General features: G+C 39.6%; 1 long non-coding RNA gene across 1 annotated transcript; it reads right to left on the bottom strand.

Moving 5' to 3' along the window:
* Window positions 1-3,553: 3,553 nt before the first annotated feature.
* LOC106573530 (uncharacterized) lies at window positions 3,554-4,743 on the bottom strand. Its single transcript, XR_001321362.1, has 3 exons — window positions 4,700-4,743; window positions 3,824-3,880; window positions 3,554-3,677 (listed from the first exon to the last, which is right to left on the bottom strand). It is a non-coding gene; the product is annotated as an uncharacterized lncRNA (long non-coding RNA).
* Between the last annotated feature and the right edge of the window lie 6,663 nt (window positions 4,744-11,406).

The following is an 11,406-nucleotide window of genomic DNA, read 5'->3' as shown; positions in this document are numbered from 1 at the left end:
GGATTGCATCTACTCTCCAGTAGGCAACATATGCTGTCGCTTCAATGAGGGCTTCACCAAAATTGTTGAAAAGGTGCTTGATCAGGCGCAAGGGAAATCCCCATTAGCAAAACTCTACATGGAGGAAAGTGAAGAGAAAGCATTTGGAAAACCATTTAAATGAGTGGGTGTGTGCAAACTTGACTGGTACTGCATATATTCTTGTACATTGTGGAAAAATCTCTGATGTGATGTAGTATGTTCTGAAATACAGGCAATACAAATGCATTATTTGAAATTCAACATTGGATCTTGATCGTGTGTAGGAAAGGGAGGATGTGGGATGGTACTGTAGGGAAGGCAAACAATAAGCAAGATTGAAATTATAATTACACTGAAATAACACAAGGATTACATTAAAAATTATCCATCTGCTGGGTCAATCACCCAACACACTGGGATGTTTTAAACCTGCAATATAGTCTTAATTTACCCAGCAGCTGGGTCAAGCGCTCAACCCAAGGCGCTGGGTTAGAAGCACAACCCAAACCCGCTGGGTTGAATTGACCCAGCACAGGGTTGTCAACATTAACCCAATTTGGTTATTTTTAACCCAGCATTTTTGTTAGTAACAATTCATTTTGGAAAAATAATATGAATTGCCATATTAGGCATAACTAATTTTTTATGATGCCAAAATAAAACATTTTCAGTGACTACTCATTTATTTGCTTTCTGATTGTTTCAGTGTATGCATTCATCAAGATTTGGACAAAGAACTGCCACCATCTCCAAAAGGTGATAGTTCTAAACTGGGGTTGATTTTTTAATTTTCTTTTAAACTTCCATTGGTTGAAGTCTATTGCGCAGTTATCACTTGACTCATTTATAAATAATGATGTAGTTGTCCATTTAAACATCCTAAGGTGAACACCCCCATCGTGTTCACATTCCTCATGTAAATGTTGTAGCTACATAAAAAAAGATTTTGGGAAATGTCCAATTTTTGCCCTTCTCTTCAGTACCATGCTGATGATTTCAAATTGTATTGGATTAATTTCTGTTAAGACATTGAATACATGTTGTTTAGTATATTTACTATGTTTAATGGTTTTTTTTCTCTGAGAAGTAACTTCATTCAAAGTTATACGATTTGGTTTATGTAGATGCAACATTTCAATATTGTTAACCACAGTAACCACAACCCTAACTTGCATATTCATACTGAGTTTGGGTGGTACAAATTTGTACCAATTCAATAAATATGAACCTTTTACTGCAGTGGGCTAAATCAGGTTCCCACAGTGTTTCTTGGTAGTCTTAAACAAATCTACTTTGAAACAAAAGTATGCACCTCACACATGGTGACGGGTTTAAAAAAAAAAAAAAAAAAAACACACCTGTACCATGTCAGATAGAGTTGAAATGTGTTTCATTTTGAGTTCACATCCCAATATTACACTTCATATACATCACAGAAGACAAATATAACAAAACCGTTTGATATAGAAACAACTGATTTTCTGCTGTTTAGTTAAAAAAAAAAAGTTTAAATCAATTATGAAAAATATTAATAACATTCCACCCATGAGGCCACAAGGTAATTTGACTGCAGGAAAGGGCTACAAAGTCACAGATGTCACTGAAGGAACATAATTGGCTAATTGATACAAACTACAAGGGTACAATTGTGTACCCCTGGCAAGGAACCACCCAGTGACAAGCTTTTGTACCTTTACAAGGCACATTTTGGCATTTTTCTTCCCCCTGAGTGTATGACTGCACCTAGAGTACAGTAGATGTCCTGTCACTCACTTCTTATGTGTGGAGAGGTCTGTCATATGTGAGAAGAGACTGATCCTTTGCACTTCATCCCTCATCCCACATTCCATATTGTACAGCCACTGTAGAACAGCAGACATAAAACAGTGCATTAAACATTCAACAAGGTAATTTGATGGAATGGCTACTGTATAACAAAAACTCTTGGGGGGGAACAAGAGCATTTGGAATATGATTCACTCAGACTCTAGTCTTAATCATCAACAGCTCAAAAACTATAAAGACCCTCACAACCCCCAATAGAGAATGGCTTAATTTGACCAAATCAGTTGTGTGGGTTGGTTCTGGATTGCTCAGTCCCCAGCTTTCCCCAGAGCATTATTATATTGAGTGCAGTAGTGTTGTGTTAATATCTTGCTATAGTTAATGGACAATTAATGAGGTCATTCCAGTCCAGATTATTGCTTTACAGAAAGCCTCAGACTACAGTAATTCACTACTGTAAACTATTCAATTAACCTTAAGTGTTACTGGGACCCAAGTATCAAGAAAAAAAATAGGTTTAATACCAAACTGATTGTCAACCATTTATTCTTAAACTTTGTTACCTCAAACAAATGTTTTAAATCTGTTAAAAGGAAAAACTGATACATTCAGTGTGCATGGCTGTGCAACAGCACACTTTAAAGTGGACATAAGGGTAGTCTGAATATGGTAGTCTGGTATAGATGAAAATAATGAAATTAACATTTTCACGACTGGATTGCAATCATAGCAGACATTATTTTTGATAATCATGTCCTTTTGCTACCGTATGTGACCACTGCTCAGGCAAAAATGGGTTCAAAGATCCTCTTGATTCTGTCAAGACATACACTGAGTGTATAAAACATTAAGAACACCTGACAGACTGACTCGCTGAATCCAGGTGAAAGCTATGATCCCTTATTGTTGAATTGACTTCAATCAGTGTAGATGAAGGGGATGAGACAGGTTAAAGAATGATTGAGACAATCGATAAACGGATTGTGTGCGTGTCAGAGGGTGAATGGGCAAGACAAAAGATTTAAGTGCCTTTGAACAGGGTATGGTAGTACTTGCCAGGTGCACTGGTTTTAGTGTGTCAAGAACTGCAACACTGCTGGGTTTTTCCACTCACCCAAAGGACATCCAGCCAACTTGACACAAGTGTGGAAGCATTGGAGTCAACATGGGCCAGGATCCCTGTGGAATGCTTTCGACACCTTGTAAAGTCCGTGCCCTGACGAGTTGAGGCTGTTCTGAGGGCAAAAGGGGTTGCAACTCAATATTAGGAAGGTGGGCCTAATGTTTTGTACACTGTGTTCAGTACAAGCATAACTCATTGAGGTCACAAAAGGTCCACCTATCTATGCAGAGGTCTGATGACACTCAAGTAGCATTGCAACTCTGAACCATCCTTTACACTGCAAGGTTATTGCAGCAAAGAGGATGCACCAAACAAGCATAAGTTCCTTTATGACTTAACAGAGCTTGATTGCATAACAATTTAAGTATCAAAAGTAAATGTAATTGCTAAAATGCACTTAAGTATCAAAAGTAGAAATCATTTCAACTTCCTTATCAAGCAAGCCAGAGGCATAATTTGTTTTTAAGATGTAGAGCAGTAAAAGTTGTCTAAAATATAAATAGTAAAGTAAAGTAGAGATACCCCCCCCCAAAAAAAGAATACTTAAGTAGTACTTTAAAGTATTTTTACATCACTGTCAGAGGGTAATACACTCAGGTTATAGAATTGATGCAACATGTGGGATGGGAGTCTGAGGTAGTGGAAGTCATAACATATTTAACCTTCATTATATTGCTGCATTCACATCAATGGCGCACTGAGAAAAAAAAACTGCCTTCCAGCTGGTGTCATGAATAATATCTATATCCTGCACCGAGAGAGAGGAAGAACAAGAGTTTATTCAATACTCATACATACCAAATGGAACTATCAAAGCAGACCTCTTATACAAGGCTCACAATTGTTTGTCATATACATATCACATTGTAGAGATTATTTTTATGGAAAACTCACCATGTTGCAATTTATGTACCGACACGTTTTTTTCCTCCGAGTTTCTGCCAGCTTACTCTACCCAGAATGAAAAGTGAGCTATAACAATCAAATACTGCCACACAATTCTTCCTACAAAAAGTCTTAACCCAGGCTTAGTGTAAGCCTGGACATTTATTGCCAATAATTTATTTAACCAGGTAGGCCAGTTGAGAACAAGTTCTCATTTACAACTGCGACCTGGCCAAGATAAAGCAAAGCAGTGCGACAAAAACAGAGTTACAAACAAACAGTCAACATCTATGTACAGTGTGTGCAAATGTAGAAGAGTAGGGAGGTAAGGCAATAAATAGGCAATATGCAATGTATAAATCTAGCAAATTGCATAGTGATAAGCCATTACTGATCAGAGTCCCATGAGGGGGACCTTGTTATTATAGGCTGTGATAAATCTGCAGGTCCCTCCATGACAGAGGGATTACTCAGTCATCTCATCATAGCAAATGTAGCACAAATACTGTACAGTACATCATGAGGTGGTTGTCAACAATGACTACTTTTGAACAAAGGGACACCTCAATTCACAGCACCCATACCAAAACATAGACCAGAATTTATATGCAGGGAAATGTAGCACAGTAAAATAAATCAAACTCCAGTAATGCAGTCCTAAAGTTATTTTACTTCAATAAGTCTACTCTAACTATATACTGTACAAATAAAGCAAATACTAAATTACTTGGTTACAAAAAGTTTTCACAATGTTCTTACATCATTGCTACACAATTATAAGGTACACTTCAGGAGTTACCTAACATAAGGTCCATATTTTCTTCATGTGAAGTATATACTGTACAAAGACAACTAATCTCCTCCATTCACTCTCATACTTCTCACCTGTTACTATAGCCCAGGGCTCTCCAAGCTGTTCCTGGAGCGCTACCCTCCTGTAGGTTTACCCACCAACCCCACTTTTATCTGACCTGATTCAGCTTATCAACCAGCTAATTATTAGAACCAGGTGTGCTAGATTAGGGTTGGAGCGAAAACCTACAGGACGGTAGCTCTCCAGGAACAGGGTTGAAGAGTCCTGCTGTAGCCTGTTTCAAGCTCTGAATATTGGTACTCTCATTTTCTGAAGGACTTCCTATCAAAACTACTGGCCATACAGAACCCGTCTTACATAGGTCTTGGCAATCTCCTGGCATGTGATAAATGTAGCAGCCCACAGAATGACAGATTCCTGGATCGCCGCTGTGTGCTGCATCCCTCGGGGTCATTATTGCAGCTTCAGGTCTCAGCTTGGCAGTAGCAGACAACATTACTTGTGGTTCAAGGTGCATTATCAGTGTTGATTTAGTGTGGCACCATGTCAGACCAGCTCATGTCCCACAGGCCAGCAGAACCTCCTGCTGTAGATCTTCAGTCAGACTCAAATCAAATCAAATGTGATTTGTCACATGCTTTGTAAACAACAGGTGTAGACTAACAGTGAAATGCTTACTTACGGGCCCTTCCCAACAATGCAGAGAGAAAAATAGAGAAATAGAAAAATAATAACACAAGGAATAAATCCACAATGAGTAACAATAACTTGGCTATATACACGGGGCACCATTACTGAGTTGATGTGCAGTGGTACTAGGTAATTGAAGTAGATATGTACATATAGGTAGGGATAAAGTGACTAGGCAAACAGGATAGATAATAAACAGTAGGAGCAGCGTATGTGATGAGTCAAAAGAGCAAAAAGGGTCAATGCGGATTGTCCGGGTAGTTATTTAGTTAACTATTTAGCTATCTTATGGCTTGGGGGTAGAAGCTGTTCAGGGTCCTATTGGTTCCAGTACCACTTACCGTGCAGTAACAGAGAGAACAGTCTATGACTTGCGTGGCTGGAGTTTTTGACAATTTTTAGGGTCTTCCTCTGACACCGCCTGGTATAGAGCTCCTGGATGGCAGGGAGCTCGGAACCAGGGATGTACTGAGCCGTATACACTACCCTCTGTAGCACCTTGCGGTTGGATGTCAAGCAGTTGCCATACCAAGCAGTGATGCAGCCAGTTAAGATGTTCTCAATGGTGCAACTGTAGAACTTTTTGATGATCTGATGGCCCATGCCAAGTCTTTTCAGCCTCCTGAGGGGAAAGAGGTGTTGTCGTGCCTTCGTCACGACTGTGTTGGTGTGTGTGGACATTTATAATTCCTTATTGATGTGGACACATAAGAACTTAAAGCTCTGGATCCACTATACTATAGCCCCGTCGATGTGGATGGGGTCGTGCTCAGTCTTCCGTTTCCTGTTGTCCACAATCAGCTCCTTTGTCTTGCTGGCGTTGAGGGAGAGGTTGTTGTCCTGGCACCACACTGCTAGGTCACTGATATCCTCCCTATAGACTGTCTCATCACCATCGGTGTCAGCAAACTTATTGATGGTGTTGGAGTCATCCGCGGCCACGCAATGGTGCAGTGAACTAGGTCTATATGCTGAAAAGGGCAGCTTGGATGAGAGTCCATCAAGGTCACAAAAGCCAAGAAGCATTGGCAATAACTGAATGGGTTGAGGAATGCAAAACCCACAACTGTCTGGGGCAAAGTTGCTTTCCTTGGCTTCTTTGAAACCTGACATTCACTCAACCATCTGCTCATTGCACTTCAAATATGCCCAAGGACCAATTATTTTTTAGCTCTACTTCAAATTGCTAATAATTCAGTAAGCACAGCGCTAGTTAATACAGGGAACCCGAGTATTGGTTTCAGTCATCATCGCACTAATCATATTCTACAAAGACGTCCTACCTTAATATGCCTGTCTATTTAGCTGATCAGTTTTGCTCACTCATTCTCTGCCACCTCTACAGCTGTTGGTTGCTAGATAGTATGCGGTTGCATTTTCTTGTACCCAGCCAACACCCCAGCCTCCACCTGTTTAGTTCTGTGTTTCCTTTGTGCAGTGGGATTGGTACCTGTGTACCTTGGTCACTGTCTGTAATTATTAAACAAATATGTGGCATTTCGTGTCTGAAATGCATTTATTCCCCATACAAAGGGTGGCTACTTTGAAGAATCTCAAATATAAAATGTATTTTGATTTGTTTAACGCTTTTGGTTACTACATGATTCCATATGTGTTATTTCATAGTTTTGATCTCTTCACTATTATTTTACAATGTAGAAAATAGTAAAAATAAAGAAAAACCTTGAATGAGTGGATGTGTCCAAACTTTTGACTTGTACTGTATTTGTCAGTCAACATTCTAATTTCATCATATAGATGTGTTCCTGTATATCCAGATAGTGCTGATAACCATGACAACAGACTAAGAACTCTGTTCGAGCAGCTGGCTCAGTTTCGCTATTTCTGCGTTCAACACAGTAGTGCCCTCCAAGCTCACCAAGTTAAGGACCCTGAGACAGTCCATATGTGTTATTTCATTGTTTTAAGTATTCAGACCCCTGGACTTACTTTACAGCCTTATTCTAAAACGGATGACATTTACATTTTTCCTCATCAATCTGCACACAATACCCCGTAATGACAAAGTAAAAACAGGATTTTAGCAATTTCTGCAGATGTATAAAACAAAAAAAAACGGAAAAATCACATTTACATAAGTATTCAGACCCTTTACTCAGTACTTTGTTGAAGCACCTTAGGCAGCAATTACAGCCTCAAGTCCTCTTGGGTATGTCGCTACAAGCTTGGCACACCTGTATTTGGGTAGTTTCTCCCATTCTTCTCTGCAAATCCTCTCAAGATCTGTCAGGTTGGATGGGGAGTGTCGCTGCACAGCTATTTTCAGGTCTCTCCAGAGATGTTCGAGTCCGGGCACTGGCTGGTCCACTCAAGGACATTCAGAGACTTGTCCCGAAGCCATTCCTGCATTGTCTTGGATGTGTGCTTAGGTTTGTTGTCCTGTTGGAAGGTGAATCGTCGCCCCAGTCTGAGGTCCCAAGAGCTTTGGAGCAGGTTTTCATCAAGGATCTCTCTGTTCTTTGTTTTGGTTGTTCCAAATCTCCACAGAGGAACTCTGTGCATCTGTCAGAGTGACCATATGGTCCTTGGTCCCTGACCAATGCCCTTCTCCCCAATTGCTCAGTTTGGCTGGGTAACCAGCTCTAGGAAGAGTCTTGGTTGTTCCAAACTTCCTCCGTTTAAGAATGACGGAGGCCACTGTGTTCTTGGGGATTTTCAATGCTGCAGAAATATTTTGGTACCTTTCCCCAGATCTGTTCCTCAACACAATCCTGTCTCAGAGCTCTACGGACAATTCCTTGGACCTCATGGCTTGGTTTTTGCTCTGACATGCATTGTCAACTGTGGGACCTTATAAAGACAGGTTTGTGCTTTTCCAAATCATGTCCAATCAATTAAATTTACCACAGGTGGACTCCAATCAAGTTGTAGAAACATCACAAGGACGATCAATGGGAACAGGATGCAACTGAGCTCAATTTCAAGTATTATAATGAAGGGTCTGAATGCTTATGTAAATAAGGTATTTATGTTGTTGTTTTTATTATATATATATATATGTTTTTAAATTCTAAAATCCAGTTTTTTCTTCGTCATTATGGTTTATTGTGTGTAGATTGATGAGGATTTGTTTTATTTAATGCATTTTAGAATAAGACTGCAACATAAAAAAAATGTGGAAAAAGTCAAGGGGTCTGGATACTCTCCAAATGCACTGTATATGGCATTTTAAGTATTATTTTGTCTGCTTAAAATGCGTATTGCTCATACATGACTGATATGGTGAAGTGGTCCTGAACATGAAAATATAAAATGCCTTATTTGAGATGTTTTATTTATTTATTTATAACTTTTTGTTTAGTTTGTAATTTTTTTCAGAAGTGGGGGTGGTCTCTGGTACTTGTGCAGGGAGGGCGGGGGATTGGGTATAACGTTCAGGTACAGGTATAACAGTCTAAGTCATATTCATTCAGATATATTCATACAGTGCCTTCGGACAGTATTCAGACCCCTTGACTTTTTCCACATTTTATTACGTTACAGCTTTATTCTAAAATGAACTAAAAAAAAATCCTCTGCAATCTACATACAATACCCCATAATGATAAAGCGAGAACAGGTTTTTAGAAAAGTTTCAGTTATCATATATGCCACTCGAAAGAAGAAGAAAAAAACCAACAGTTTTGTTATATTTTGTATGCAAGGGAAATAAACAAAAATGGCTCCCCCTCTCCACCCAGGAAAACATGTTATTTAGATTTATTTTATAACTTAAGATAGAGCTAAATTTGTATTTGATCTTCAAAGCTTTTGGGAGAGATTGAGATACATTGTCTAGATAAAGTAAGATATTGTCTGAGTATAATGAGATGACGTGATCTGTAAAATTGAGAGATATTGGTGTAATTTCTTTCGATTGTCAAATTGCCTGGGCCAAGAGACAATAAAAATAGCAGAGGTGAGATGGTCGCCTGCTACTTCTACTTATTCTGAACGGAGGAGAGCAGGTATTACCTGTTATTACTATGACTTGGGGACTGGCATATAGTCTTTTAATAATATTAATGAAATTGGAGCCAAGTCCCATATGTTCCAAAATCGACCAAAGATATGACCATTCTAGTCAATCAAAAGCTTTTTCTGCGTTGAAAGATATAACGGACCAAGGAGCTTTCACTTCTGATGAAGGATGTAAGATATGTAATAAAAGCAAAATTATTGCTGCTTTTGCATCCCTTCCAAATAAACCTTTGTGAACGACCTGTGTTAATCATTTCGAATAATAGTTGATCTAATTGGCTCCAAGATTTAAAAAAATTATCAATTGCCATATTGGGTTCATGGAGAGAGACTTTCACAAGTTCAGAATAATGTAGGTTTACATCATCCCCATGTTAACAGTGTGTTTGCTTTAGCACTTCTCAACAAACAAAATGAAATTATATGGAGTATAATATCTCAAAAAATGAAAAGTTTGATTAAAGAATAGACATTTGAGATGCCAAAGTCTCAATAACAGCATAATTTCTCTTCTGCTCAGCCTTCTAAAATTACATTTTACAGAAATTAGATTATGGCGCTATAAGCCCTTAACCATGGCACAAAACAACTCTTGACTTCCCTAATCATACATATCATTTACATTACATTTACGTCATTTAGCAGACGCTCTTATCCAGAGCGACTTACAAATTGGTGCATTCACCTTATGATATCCAGTGGAACAACCACTTTACAATAGTACATCTATATCTTTTTTGGGGGGGGGGGGGGGGGGGGTAGAAGGGTTACTTAATCCTATCCCAGGTATTCCTTAGAGGTGGGGTTTCAGGTGTCTCCGGAAGGTGGTGATTGACTCCGCTGTCCTGGCGTCGTGAGGGAGCTTGTTCCACCATTGGGGTGCCAGAGCAGCAAACAGTTTTGACTGGGCTGAGCGGGAACTGTGCTTCCGCAGAGGTAGGGAGGCGAGCAGGCCAGAGGTGGATGAACGCAGTGCCCTTCTTTGGGTGTAGGGACTGATCAGAGCCTGAAGGTACGGAGGTGCCGTTCCCCTCACAGCTCCGTAGGCAAGCACCATGGTCTTGTAGCAGATGCGAGCTTCAACTGGAAGCCAGTGGAGTGTGCGGAGGAGCAGGGTGATGTGAGAACTTTAAAGTAAAGTTAATTCACCCTAATATGGCTGTTTTTAGAGTATATTTGCATTTTTCTATATAATGTTAACAAAGCACAAACATTTTGCAGCCTTTGTCCACAAGTGGAAACATTTCTTATAGTATCATATTTCCAGATAACACAAGTTGCTGCAGTCATTATACATGTACAGTATATTACAGTAAGCCTGCTCAAGATATCATACTGTAGATCTCCACACATCGGACTCAGTTGCATTCACTGACTATTGGCAGTATTTGCTGCATATTCCTTTTAGAGAATGAACTGGTTTAGATGCAAAGCACCTGGAATTTCAATGAATGCAGTGCATAAAGGTTGAATGGCCGGAAATGTTATTACTGAAAAGAGGATGTTTGATTCAGCTGTTAAACATGTAAAGCCTTTAAGCCATGCCTAATTACGCACACGGAGGTACTGTACATGCACAAACAAAAACACAAAATGCAACATCAATTAAAAGAATGACACTCCTTTCACTCCAACTCGGAGAAACAATTTAGGTGAATGTTTTCATGTCTTTTCAAGGATGGTCTTTATCCCTAAAACGTCCATGGCAGGGTAGAAAGTAACATGTATTGAATGTTTTCACCTCAATTTATTTCAAGTAACATATTAAGATTAAGATTAATTTATTTGTCAATTGTACCCAAGGTCGAACTGATATTTGACTTCCACTTTATCTTAACCCCTCAGAAAGTCACACATACATGTACAGGTTGGAGAGGTTGGAGCAGGGGGCTGCCACGCTAGCCCGTGTTGTGAGGGGTTAAGTGCCTTGCTCAAAGGCACAATGGCAGGCAATGGTATTTAGGATTTGATACCAGCAACCCTCCGGTTGCCAGCTCACTTCCCGCCAGATTCTTCCAGTCAGACCCTGGATTCGAACTGGCAACCCTCCGGTTGCTGGCTCTCCTCGCTAACAGCTAGGCTACCTATATGGGGGATATTCCTGAAT

Source organism: Salmo salar, chromosome ssa16 (assembly GCF_905237065.1).
Source record: "Salmo salar chromosome ssa16, Ssal_v3.1, whole genome shotgun sequence".
Taxonomy (NCBI): Eukaryota; Metazoa; Chordata; class Actinopteri; order Salmoniformes; family Salmonidae; genus Salmo; species Salmo salar.
The sequence above is the reverse complement of the archived record's forward strand: the minus strand, read 5'-3'. Positions and strand labels throughout refer to the sequence as shown.